Source organism: Dasypus novemcinctus, chromosome 22 (assembly GCF_030445035.2).
Source record: "Dasypus novemcinctus isolate mDasNov1 chromosome 22, mDasNov1.1.hap2, whole genome shotgun sequence".
NCBI classification, from domain to species: Eukaryota; Metazoa; Chordata; class Mammalia; order Cingulata; family Dasypodidae; genus Dasypus; species Dasypus novemcinctus.
Window position 1 is genome coordinate 4,455,969 of NC_080694.1, and position 14,909 is coordinate 4,470,877.

Sequence of the window (14,909 nt, forward strand, 5' to 3'; positions counted from 1 at the left end):
ACTATGCATTCTCCTTAGGAGAAATTTGAGATATATCTTTAAGGTGTGACAACTCTCACTGACCCATTAGTGTTGCCAAAGCCTAGCAATGTTGTTCACAAAAAGCAATACAATCACCCAAGTGGGGAAAAGGACATCACTTTATTGCTTCAGGACTCATTCCAGGCAGGAGTTTTAAAAACCACCCAGTCATAGTTCAACAGTCCAGTCTGGCTAAAACCAAAGGCCTCAGAAGCTTGGAAACTGACATTCAATTGCAATGGATTAATTGCTGAGGTTCTGCCCTTGGACCCTGCAGTCAGTGGCAGCCCACACAGAGAACTGGTCTATATGTTTTTCCATTGATGTGTGATTTTAAGTCTAGAACTGCCATCTTCATTTGGGTATTCACCAATCCTGCTAACAAAGTTAGACAGGCTCAACAAAGCCCCATTATTGAATGAAGATGGTATATCCATGACTGAGTTTTCCTAGGTTTCAGGAGGTAAGCTGACTACATGACCACATAGCTACTTTGTTGAAGGGAACTAGTCTGCAGAAGTTGTCATTGTTGCTTTCTTGGCTAAATGGGGCTGAAGTTGAAAGATTTTCCAGCTGATGTTAGGGCTTGTATCACTGAGGTATTTACAAAACTGAAAGCTGATGGTCTGATGAGCTGTTGCAGACATACATCTTAAGAAAGATCCAGAACTGATGGAACTTGGATGTGAGTATTCTGCCCAAAGGGCCCCTTTATGCAGTACTAAAGGCTGTGCAGGTCAGTCCAAACACAACTTCCCAGTACATATTTATAGGCCCATGAGCCATTGCATACGAGCTATCCACAAGGTCTGGTGATTGGCAAATTAATGGTTAGATTATTGAAGTTTCCCCTGTAAAGGCTACATGAGCTGTGGCATCAGGTAGCAAGCTGGGAAGGCTACCTATTCATCACCTATATTGAAACACAAAGCAAAGGGCCATTTAAAACACAACCTATATGGAATTTCTGCACTAACCAACCATGTGCTTAAGAAGTTACCATGGCTGCTTGCTGGATCCATCTCTGAATGGACTCAGAAGCTCAGCTCAGGGGCAAGGCAGGGAGAGCGCACCCTGAAGGAAGTAGAAGCCAAGATTGAGCACAGTCATGTGACAACTGCCAATATGCTCAATGTGGTAAGCTGACCAAGTCAGCTGGGACTTAGAACCCACACAAGTGTGGCAGCTCAAACCCTTAGGATGGCTGCCCCTTACTCACAGGTTCTGTTGAAATCTCATTGTCTTAGACAAATATGCCAGTTAAGGAACAGCAGTTCCTAGGCATGGGCCCTCATTTCAACCATGGAGAAACAACTGTGCCTTGTATTCTGAGAACCAACCGCACTCCATTCAGATCAAGATACCTCATTTATAGTACCAGTGACCTGGCACTGGGCACACTCACATGGTATAAAATAGATCTGTCATTCCTCCTGTCAACCCCAAGTAATCGGGGCAATAGAATGCTTCTATGGAATACAAAACTATGCAAAGGTATCAGGAAGAATAAGTTACAGGGTGGGATCCTGTCTAAAGTTATCTGGACATTCAACAATGTACACCAGCAGAAGGAAAACATAGTCTTGTAGAATATTTTTGGGAGTACTGAGATTTGACAGGGGAGAGGACCATGTAGTTGCCTGATTAGGCGACACTTGAGGAATACAATCTTAGTATGCTGAAATACTCTATTTCTTTTTCCCACTGAAGCATAATGTGGAGGGGTGGTTTATGTTCCAGGTCACAGAAGTATTACTGCACATGCCACATATTCCAGTCTGCAGGTAATGTTAGCTTGGGTGCCTCCCTGTAGTGGGACTCCACGGGGACTGGGGAAAGGGCATTAAAACCATGAGGTTCTAGAGAACCTTTTCTTATGCCTGAGACTCTCACGTTTTCAGTACATGTGGGAAACATTATAGACTATATTCAGGGTATGATTTTTTTCCATGGGAAGGATGACAGAATGAATAGTTTTGTTTCAATAGCACAGGCCACAGGCTCCCACAGGGGTTGTGGCCCTCAGCCTTGGACAGAACCCCAGGTGACCATAGCTGGGTGTTCTAGTTTGCCAAAAGACTGCTGATGAAAAGTACCAAATATGAGATGGTTTTAAAAAAGAATTTTTTTGTGGTAAAACTCACAGTTATGAGGCCATCAAATGCCAAATTAAGACACCATCAGAAATGCTTTCTGACCAAAATTAGCTGTTGGAGATTCTTGTATGTTACCACATGGTGAAGCAAGATGGTGAGCAGTCTCTGCTGAAGTGTCTGCCTTCCCCTTCAGATTTTACTGTCTCCTGGATCTCAGCTCTGGGCAACAAGGCATAGGGCTGTTCTCCTTCCAGGACTCCATGCTCAGTCTCTACATCTCCCTTGACTTTCAGCAACTGTAGGTGAACCTGGATACCTCTTTCACATGGCAGAATAAAAAATGCATAACACCCTTTTCCTGTGTGTCATTTTCTCTGTGCCTCCACTTACATCTGACCCAGGAAGAGGGCAGGGATCCAAGCTGACTCACACCTCACTTTAGTAGTCCAATCAAAAGAATATCACACACACAGGTGTGGATTAGTTCAAAATCATAATCTTTCTCTTTTTTGGAATTCATTTAAGAATTTCAAAATGTCACATATATACACCTTTGGCCATACCCATTTTGTTAAAGAATGCTTGCTATGTTCTACAGTCCCATGTTTCATTTTTTAGCTTTCCTTCTAGTGATGTACACATTCTTACAATTTCCCTTTCAACCATTCTCATGCCCATTGTTAGTGCTACCACTTACAAAACCTATGATGAGCTTTCACCACTTCTATTCATTTACAAACAACATTTTTACAAATTCTGCATAGATTAAACCTCAACTTTCCATTCTCTGACCATGTTCTATTTTGTGGGATCACTAGTGATATTCCCTTTCTGATTTCTGATCTTATTTATTTTCATTTTCTCTCTTTTTTTTGCCTGAGTATATGCCAATTTTATTAATCTTCCCTAAAAAACAACCTTTTTTACTATTTTTATTCTTAATTTATTAAATTTTGCTCTATTTTTTTTTTTTGGTTATTTCTTTCCTTCAGCTTGCTTTGTGACTAAATTCCTCTTACTTTTCTCACTCCTATAGAAATGCAGTTAGGTTTTTGATTTTAGGTTTTTTTTCTCTTTTATAATGCTGGCATTTAAAACTACAAAGATCCATCTCAACACTTCCTTCACTGCATCCCATGTTTTAATATATTGTGCTCTAATTTTTACCTATATCAAGTAGTTATTGATTCGCCATGCAATTTCTTATTTGACTCACATATTATTTGAGTGTGTTGTCTTCATATATTTAATGTTCCAATTCTCAACCCATTACTGATTTCCAGTTTCATGCCTTTGCTCTGAGAATGTACTTTGCATATTTTCAATCTTTCTAACAACACTGAGACTTTTCCTATTACCTTGCATGTGGACTATCATGGAGAATATTCCACGAATACTTGAGAAGAATGCCTATCTTGCTGTTTTGGTGTGCAATGTTTTGTATGTGATCATTAGTTCTCATTGCTTTGTTATTCAATTACTGTTTCTTTATTGATCTTCTCTTGAGATGTTCTGTTTATTGCTAAGAGTGGTAAGTTGAATGCCCCCAATATGATTGTAGAGGTGTTTATTTCTCTCCCCAGTTTTGCTATTGCTTGCATCAAGGATTTTTGGGACACTCTGGTTGGATGCATAGTTATGATTCTTCTTTTTTCTTGGTAGATTGTCCCATTTAGTAATATATAGTGTCCTTCTTTGTTTCTTAAAAGAGTTTTGCATTTCAAGTTCATTTTATCTGATATAAATATAGCTTCTCCAGCTCTTTTTGGTTATTGTATGTGTGGAAAATCATTTTCCAGTATTTCACCTGAAACCTTTTTGTGTTCTTGCTTCTAAGGCAAGTCCCTTGTAAGCAACATATAGATGGGTCATCCTTTTTTTTTTTCCTTCCATTCTGCTAATTTCTGTCTTTTAAATGGGGAGTTTAACCTATTAACATTCACTGTCAATAATATAAATGCAATAGTTAAATTCATCATTTTTCTTCAATCTTACATATCATATATTATTTTTATTTCACTTTTAACTTTTAATTATCTTTACTGATACTATTCCTTTTTACAGTCCTCTCCAATCTTCTCTCTTCCATCTTTTCTGTACAACATTCAGGGCTCCCTTTAATATTTCTCTAAGGGTAGCACTCTTGTTGACAAAATCTATCAATTTCTGCTTATCTGTGAATATTTTAAGTACTTTCACTTTTTTGAAGGCCAATTTTACTAAGTAAAGGTTTCTTGCCTGGAAGTTTTCCTCTTTGAGCACTTTAGCTATGTCATGTGCCTGCCTGCTCACCTCCATAATTTCAGATGTAAAGTCACCACTTAAACCTACCAAACCTCCTTTATAGGTTATGGATCTCTTTTTTTCTTGTTGCTTTCTAGATTCTATCTTTGGTGTTTGACCATCTGTTTATTCTGTGACTTGGAATATGCCTGTCTTCATGGATATGGATCCATTTCCCTCATAAGAATTGCAAAATAACCAGGCATTAGTGTTAAACCTCAAAGCTGGGCCTTTGGGGATAACTAGAGATGTAGAGAAAAAGAACTTTAACACAAGAGTGAGGCAGAACTTACATTTTTTACATCTGCAGAATCAGGAACCAAGGTCAGTCTAAAGCAACTCAGGCTTGACTCTCTGTGCTGTGGTTTCATTCTTCCTTAAATAACTTTCTCCTTAGTATTTGCTTTGATTATGCATTAACTTTTATGCATATGGATGAATACACCTAGCTGGTTATATAAGTGTATAATTAGTATGTTAAGGAAAACACACTTGCACATTCATTGCATGATTTAAAAAGAGGCAGAACACTTCACCTAATGTTAATTGAAGTAAGAGCAACCAGGGTATTCTGTGATGGTCTGGCCAAATACTTGAAGCTGGTTTTTATACCTCTTTGCTTCAACAGGATATTCTTGACCACAAGAAACGGAATCTAACAACAAAGGAGGGTTGCATCTCATTGACTTCTAATGTACATATAATTATTTTTTGGAGACATTTGTGGCTAAATATAAGGGTGCGGCTTCAGTCCTGGCAAATGTTGTGATTCCTTAAAAAATAAACAAAGGGATTAATTGGATTGGTCCCTTTGACCATTTGTGGTGTTACATGTTTTGGGGGCCTGATTTTACAAAAATATGTAGAATTTTGTTTAAGTAGGCTCACCTGTCCACTGCTTTTAAGGTGCAGAATAACTGAAGCATTCCACAGTACAGATGGCCCACCCATTACATGATATTCATTATGCTAGTTTACACAGTACTGACATTTGTGTTTTTTTGTAGAGATTTTGGATAATTTGCAAAACAGGTATGAGGGATGATCTCTATCTTCCGTAATGACTAGTTATTGGTAGGTCATCTAAGAGAAAGGGCAGAATTAGTATCTCGTGAAATTTTTTTTTTTGTTTTTTTTTTTCTGAATAGAAAACACAGGTTCCCAACTGGCTTCACTTCATTTTTTTGTTTCAAGGTAGGTGTGGTCTCTGGTTTAGAACCTCCTTTGTTTATTGGATCTGACAACTAGTAAGGTTTTGCTTTAGTGTGCCAAACCCAGGACTTAATTCCCTGTAAATTAAGAGAAGAATAAGAGGTTAATAATATCGTGTAGGATCTTTCCCATTTTCCACCTTGATTCTAAGGTTGTTTAAGGGAGCAAAGTGGGGCAGATTATGCTGGTTTAACAGTACACAAGCAACATTTCCATTACTACTTAAAATAACAGGTAGTCCCCATAAAATAGGGAGTTTTATGAGGAGGACTCTAATATCATACATTTCCCCCTTCTGAATTCTTTGAGTTTTCCTCAGTGATATAAGAAATAGTTCAGGCATTAGAAAAGTCCACAGAGATACAGTGAGAATAGGAAAGATTGGAATATTAATAAAGACTCTTACTGGCATTTTTAAATAAACTGTGCTCTTATAACAAATTTTTGGCAAACCCATTTCCATGGGTTTAAGCTTCCCAAACAGTAAATCAGCTTATGTCAGCAGCATGTCTAAATTAGCTCATTTTCAAGTTTCTATGCTTTGAGGCAAAGGCAAGAACAGATATTTTTATTTCCTTTCTGTAGTTCTAATGGCCCTTTAACTTTTATTCTCTATGCTTGTATGTGTCTTGCTATTAGCTTTTCAATTGGAGCAGGGGCTGTAACCAGAGATGATGAATTTAAATAGGTAAGACTGGATGCAGTTTCTTAGTCCATTGTTGTAAAGAAAATTATAGCATTTTATTTGCTCCTTTTAAAGGCAATTCATCCTTTCCATAAGACCTGCACCAATGGGGTTATAAGATAGATGGAAAGTTCAAATAATATCCTGATTCACAGCCTAAGACTGCATGAGGTCACCAGTAAATGGAGATTTTATCCTGGTCAATTTGGACTGGCATCCCATATAGGACACTTACTTTTTCTAGGTACCAAATTGTAGCTTGCTAATTACAAGTTGTCTGTGGCAGTGAAAGTGTTCCTTTTCCCTCCTAAGAGTGAGAGGAGACCAATACAATTCACTTTCTATCAGGCTACTGGAGTCTCTCTCACCAATATGTTCCATTCAGTGAGGTAATTGTTGCAGTTGTTGGCATGAACATAATGGACACAAATTGGTGATGTGCATGAGCTGCTGGCAAGGAGTAATAGGTAACTGAAATTGTTGCCACAGAATCTGGTAGCCACAATGTCTTCTTTTTCTATGAATTTACTCTACTAATTTTTGGGTCTTATTGGCACAGTTCAGATATTCATGAGTGTGTCTGCCTCAGCATTACCAAGCTAAGTAATAGAGGAGTGGGCAGGGATGTGACAGTTACCTGTCATCACTGGCAAGTGTTCCAGATGTCCTTCCACAGATTCCATCCCCACGGAAGGCAGCCTACAATGTTTCTGCAATTCACCCTTGAATAAGGTGGTAGTATTCAGAAAGACAGGACACTATTGGGTTAAGCCCTCCACTTGTATCACTGTGTGATATGCTCTACACTGTTGTTTTTCTAAGAGGTTATATTATCAATGGGCTCCTTTCCATAATTGAGACCGAATCCTAAGGGGTATTTATTTAGAATGTTCCCTTTGTCATGAACACCATCCAGAGTTGAGATTGGTGCTGGCTATATTAAATTCACAGGGTAAGTGAAGGCCCATCCTCATTTAATGCTTGAGTCTGTGCAATTGCTTTTTTTACTCTTTTAAAAACAGCATGCTTAGGGGTCTTCACATTCCCAAGAACAAATTTCCTGATGAACACATGCAATGATTTTAACATTTAAGTTAAATGAGGAATGAAATGTTTCCAGTACCCCAACACACCAGAAAGATCACTAAATTTTTAGAGTTTCAGGACAAGATAAAAGTAAAGAACAAGAAGCTATTTTGATAAAACAGAGTCTCTGCTTTGTATACTAAAATATATAGTTATTTAATTTTTGGCTGTTTGAATACAGCTTTTTAAAAAATTGTTATTTGTTAATTTAATATTACCATCTAGAGGTATGAAAATATACACTGATCAAACAGGCAAACACAAAAGAGTTAAGACACAACAACAGAAGCAAAGTTTACCAATTTGACTCATTGTTCTTATTTCTTTAGTATGGCTGTTTCCAAGATTTCCATCATTTCACACCTTTGATTTTTACTGTTTTTAAGATATTTTACAGGGACTGAAGTGTCCTTACACAACATTAAACCACAACTTTATAGTTTCTTAATTTTTTCACAACTCAAAGAATATTTGACCATATGGGATTTTACCTAACGTTATTGTTCTTTATGAAATAATTTAAATTACAATAGAGTGTTAAAATTTAAAGATCTCTTTTTTTGCTAATCCTCTTTGTTTTTCAATCTGTATCTAAGCCAAGTTCCATTACCAAACAAAAATCAGTTTGTATTTTTGTAAAACATATCGCCCAAATTTATACCAATTTTTCAGGATGCATCCTAGTATTGAGCACTCAGGTACTGATGCTTCATTCCCTGTGCCAGCAGAGACAGAGGGGGGGAGGGAGGGAGAGAGGGGGAGAAGGAGCGAGAGAGGGGGAGGGAGGGTGAAACAGAGGGAGGGGGAGGGAGAGGGGAGGGAGAGAAGAGAGAGGGGGGAGGGACAGAGGGAGAGAGAGAGAGAGAAGAGAGAGAGAAGAAAGAAAATGCACAGAATGCATCAGGCTTCCACTTGAAGGAAGCAACAGAGTGGGATTAAACCCATGAACCTTTCACATTGCCACCAAACCTTGAGTCCCATAGCACAGGTAAACCAAATGCACAAAGGCAACAGACTTCCCCTTTAAGGGAATGAAAGAGTCAGACTCAAATAAATGATACCTCACTCACTGCCAGCCAAATCTCTGCTCTGTGGTAGAGGTAGACCAAATGCTAACTCACAGTTAGCCAAAACCTAAGAGAAACAGCAAAACTGAAACCAAATTCTAACTTGTGGTTACCTGGAAGAAAGATAAAAAATAAAATAAAACAGAAGTAATAAAGGAATGAACTTACCCATCAAGGGAAGGAGATGAATTGGTTCTCTGTCCTAATCTCAAGAGCTGATTCCATTGGTGCCTGGGAATGGACTCTGCCCTGGGTAACACCAAAGTACTCAGTAAAATCATAGTACGGCTTGTGATTTTTTTCTGATTTCTAGGCATCTGTTTATATTCATTTGCTTAATATTCATCACTTTCTCTTGCCTAGGTCATATTTAGGTTTGGATTTGTGTTAAATCTCTCTTGACAATTGGTTTCACATATTCTAAATGTTTAGAATTGTCTGTATATAACTGACAAAAATTAAGGAACATAAAAATAAAACATGGAAATTAAATATGAAAGAAAGAGTGGAAAAAGAAGAAAGATAAAAAGGAGAAAGCAAGAAAGAGGATAAAAGAAAAAAGAATGATATAGAAACAAGAACAGATAAAGAAAAAGGTAAAAAAAGAAAAAAGAAACAAGACTCACTCTCACCCCACAGACATCTGCCTAGGTTCTTCTTTGCTGGCCTCCTGGTCCTGCCTATCACCCAAAACTATACCATTCTCCCAAAGCCCAGGAGGAGAAAAGAAAAAAGAGCCCTTCTCCCCAGGTCATTGTCATTTATCTAGCCTCCTCCTCACCAGTCTCCTGAATCTTCTAATTGCGCGTACTATGTCTGCTTCCTGGGCACCAAGAATAGGAGCGACATCAATGAAACAGGTCTTCCTCTCAGCCACCCCAAGGGGTCCACTTTCCCCTGCTACTCACCTTGTGCTGGATCACATGACAATTTACTCCCCAGTGTCTGGCTGAACATCCCTTGCCCACAGGATTGTCCCACAGCCTGCTGCATCCCGCTGGCCTTGCTGTTTCCACAGTCTTGTCAGCCACTCTGATTGCTTCCATTTTCCCTTGACTCCCCCTTTATCTGACATGCTTCCTGTCTTTCTGCAGCTTCTGGATAATGAAAGCAGCCTGCCACTCCTTACTCTGCTATTTTGGCCCTCACGGATTGTTTTTAAAATTTTTAATCTCATCTTGAAATTCTTATATTGTTCAATCATTTTTCCTGATATCCTTTAGTTCTTTCTCCATGTGTTCATTTATAATTTCCCAACTCTCATGAAAAAAAATACCTTACATGTCCAAGAAGCACAGTTTACCCCAATTAAAATAAATACAAAGAGACCTACTACAAGACACACACTACTTAGAAAACCAAACATCAAAAATAAATAGAAAATTCTGAGAACAGCAAGGGAGAAGCAAGCCATCACATACAAGGGACACCTTGTATGTAAGTAATACTTACTGTGGATTTCTTATAAGAAGCCATGGATGTGAGAAGAAAGTGGTATGATACAATGAGGATACTGTGAAAGAAAAACTGTCAGGTGAGAATTCTGTATCCAGAAAAAATGTCCTCAAATATGAAGATGACAATAAAATACTCAGAAACAAACAGAAACTTAGAGAGTTTGTAAAAAAAAGAATAAAACTTTTCAACAAATATTAAAGGAAGACAGAGTCTGAAAGAAAAACATAGAAAAGAAAGACTTAGAAGAGTGTATAGGAGAAAGGATAGCAGAAAGAATAATCAAATAATTAAAAGACAGGCAAAAATATGACACGAAAGACGAAGAATAAAATGGTGGAAGTAAATAATGCATTTGTAGTAATATCATTGAATGTGAATGGGTTAAACTCCCCAACCAAATTATATTGGTTGACAGATCAGATTTAAAAAAATGAGCCATCTATATCTTGCTTACAAGAGACTCACTTTAGACCCAGGGATACAAACCAACTAAAAATGAAAGGGTGAAAAAGATACTCTACACAAATTGTTAACAAAAGAGAATAAGGGTAGATCCACTAATATCTGACAAAACAGACTTTAAAGAAAAAAATGTTATAGAAGATACAGAAGGCCATTATATATTAATAAAAGGAACAATCCAATAAGTAGCTATAACAGTTATAAATAGGGTGCACCAAAATAAATGAAGCAAACTGGTGAAACTGAAGGAGGAAATAGACATCGCTACAATAGACAATGGAGACTTCAGCAAATCACTCACATAAATAGAACTTGACAGAAAATGAAAAAGGGAACAGGGAAATTGAACAATAAGAAAAATGAGTTAGACCTAACAGATATACACAGAATATTATACCCAAACTCAGTGGGTAATACATTCTTTTCAAGTACCCATGTATCTTATTCCAGGATAGACCACATGTTATGTCATAATGCAGCTCTCAATAAATATAAAGAGATTGAATTATACAAAGCACATTCTCAAACCATAATGGAATGAAACTGGAAATTAATAATAGGAAAGGGGTAAATTTGCAAATGTAAATTTACAAATGTGTGGAGGCTAAACTACACATTCTAAATATATGGGTCAAAGAAGAAACTGAAAGGGAAATCAGTGAGTATATTGAGTCAAATGAAATCAAGAGCATATATTATCAAAACTTATGGGATTCAGTGAAAGCAGTCTTGAGAGCAAACACCAAGGTTCTAACTGAACAACTTGAGAAACTAGAAAAAGAACCAAAAAAAAAAAATTCCAAAGCAATCAGAATGAAAGAAATAATAAAGATTAGAATAGAAATAAATGAAATTGAGAAAAAAAAAGGAATCAGAACTGGATTATTTGAGAAGATCAATAAAATTGACAAATTCCTAGCTAGATTAACAGAAAAAAAGAGAGAAGATGAAAATAAATACAATCAGAAATTTAAAGGGAGAATTTATGACTGATACCTCAGAAATAAAATGGATGATAAGTGGATACTATGAGAAATTGTATGACAACAAACTAAACAAGTGCGATGAAATGGAAAAATTCCTAGAAGTGCAGAAATAATATAGACTTACACAACAAGATATAGAAGCTCTTAACAAACCAATCACACTTAAAGAGATTGAATCTGTCGTAAAAAAATCTCCCAACAAAAAAACGTTCAGGATCAGATGATTTCTCAGGTTAATTCTATTAAGCATTTTGAATAAAATTAGCACAAGTACTGTTTAAACTCTTCAAGAATATTGAAAAGGAGGGAAAATTATCCAACCCATTTTATGAAGCCAACATCACTGTAATATCAAAGCTATATAAAGACACTACAAGAAAAGAAATTCACAGCCCAATCTCATGACCAACAGTAATTTATTCCTGGTATTGAAAGCTAGTTCAAGATAAGAAAATCAATCAACATAATACACCACATTAACAAAATGAAGGGAAAAAACACATTGCCATCTCAATCGAAGCAGAAAAGGCATTCTGAATAATCCAGCCTCTTTTATTGATAAAAACACTTTGAAAGATAGGAATAGAAGGGAAATTCTTCAATATGATAAAAGGCACTGGAAAACCCACTGCCAATGTCATACTCAATAGGGAAATGATTGAAAGCATCCCCTCATACATTGGGAAGAACACAAGGATGTCCATTGTCACAGCTGTTACTCAACATTGTACTAGAAGTTCTAGCTCAAGCAATTAGACAAGAAAAAAAAATAATAATAAAGCTCTCCAAACAGAAAAGGAAGAAGTAAAACTCACTATTTGTGAATTACAGGATCCAATATTTAGAAAATTCTGAAATGTCTATGACAAAGCTACTTGCGCTAATAAATGAGTTTAGCAAAGTAGCAGTATACAAGATCAATATGCAAAAATGTAGCATTTTTTACTCTAATATTGAAAAATCTGAGGAGGAAATCAGGGAAAAATCTCCTTTTACAAAATCAATGAAATGGTTAAATGACTAGGAATCACTTTAATAAAAGGACAGGATCTAGTTAATTGCTCATACTTGTAAGTCTTTACCTTACTCCATCTCAGTGTCTTCTGAAGTTCCAGGACTTTTCACCAAAAATCATTTTATTAAGGATAACTTTATAAAAATCTGTAACTTTGCCTTCTTGTACTTAATCATTCTGTGGTATTATTATTTTTAACTAATGTTAGTGTTCAACAAATAGGCAAGGAACTAGAAGAAAAGAGAATTTTGCAGGCAATTTTCACTATGGTTCTGAACTCTTTTTTCCCCCATATTTCAGATTACTTTACCCTTAGGATATTATAATTTCAAGAGTTGTGAAAAATGACTCAAACTGCTGGATGGTTTCCCGATTTAATAAATGAAATTGTTTCATTCATTCTAGTTGAAAACTGCATGTTCGCTCATTTGCTTTTTGTAATCTTTTATTTATTTTGACCAGAACTCTGTTATTGGTGCAAGCCTAGTGGAGAGTGGCACTAATTGCCAAATTTCCCTGTCACCAGAGGTAATAAATGCAACTGAAAGTTTCATCATAAAGTTGATTTAAAAACTCACTGTAGAACTTTACTACAAATCAAATAATTTCTGTATTTCTCAATATTAAAACCAGTCTGTGATATTTTTACTTTAGCATGTGCTTCCTTTGTTCTTTCTTTTATTTCTGTACTTCTTATTCCTTCTTTCTGCTTTCCCTCCTTTCTTCCTTCCTTCCTTTCTTTCTTCCTTCCACCCTTTCTCCCTCCCTCCTTCCCCCCACTTTTACTCCATCCTCCCCTCCCTCCTTCCCTAACTTTCTTTCTCTCATGCACTCTCATATAGGATTTCTTTTACTGATGTATTCCCTCTTTCTCTGGAACACATAGGTATAAGGTATTTTGTGTTCAACATAGCTGAAGCACTTGTGGCTAAGGGAGTTACCTGGTTAACACAACAGTAAATCTACAAGCAAAATCAAAGATGGACAGGCAATGCTCACATTTATAAAAAAACATTTAATTTTCACTGTCAAATCAATTCACTCATTGATACCAAATGATCCATTATTCTGAATGGCAAATCCTGATTATCAAAATAAGTTCAAGAGGGAAAAATCAATTGGTGATAATTATACAATCTTTGTTGTAGTTTCTATTTGATAGTAATACAAATGTTGATTTTTGCCCCTGTGTTATGTGCCAGCATATTTGTCTTGTATTTTTCTCCCAACATTACACACCCAATACAGAAATATGAGATTTTTTTTTACATCACAGAGAATCCATGGGCATTCATGCCTAAAACCTGGACAGCCCCAGAGAAGTCAACCAGCTCAGAAAGAATAGGTGGAATATTAGGTATTTTGGGGACATTGGAATTGTTATGCAAGGCATTTCAATGATGAATACAAGCCATTAAATATTTTGTTGAAACCTGCCAAATTGTGTTGCAAAGTTTATAACATAATGTAATCGATTAAATCATGCTTAGTAGCAATGCTTCAATATGTGTTGATCAATTGTAACAAATGTACCACACTAAGGAAAGAGGTTATTTATAGGGGTAAATGGGGGAATGGGGTAGGGTATATTGGAATTCCCTGTAAATTTTTTCTCTTTCTTCTTAGTTTTAAACTTTTATTGTAGTTGTATAGACACACATAACAAAATTTGTCATTTTAACCTTTATAAGTATACAGCTCAGTGGCATTAATCATATTCATAGTATTGTGCTACCATCACCACCATCCATTACCAAAACTCTTTCGTCACCCCAACAGAAACAACCCAGTAAACAGTAACACTCCTTCTCCCTACCCCCAACACACTTTACACCTGGGAAACGGAGGCTCAGAAGTAATGGAACTTGCTCAAGGTCAAGCCACTCAAAAATGGCAGTTGTCAAGTTGGTTCCTGGGTTTTCTTGTTTTCCATACTTTTAAAAAAATTTATTGAAATGTATCACTCATACATAAACATACATAAACAATAAGTGTATAATAGTTGTGAACTTACAAAACAAACGTATATAACTTCTCACCCTACCACCAATAACTTGCATTGTTTTTAAACTTTTTAAATTAATGATTAAAGAGCATTGTCATAATATTACTACTTTGGTTTAGTTAGGGAAAAGTAGGTTTCCCCTAACCAATCCAATTGTTATTATCCTGTATCAGTTATATACGAACATACATAAACAATTAAGTGTATAGTAAAAGTTGTGAACTTACAAAGCAAACATGCATAACATTGTACAGGGATCCCATACATCAACCCTCCACCAACACCTTACATTTTCATGAGACATCTGTTACAAACTATGAAAGAACACTGTCAAAATCTCACTACTAATCATAGTCCTTATCTTACATTTGGTGTGTTTTTTCCCCAACCCACCCTATTATTATTTATTAAATATATTTTAATATTTAATATTAAATACATTTTTATATATGTTTATATATCCCACACTTTCCCACAACATTTTATATGCATATGGTACTTTTCTTACAAGTGATGTACAAATATTGAAGCAT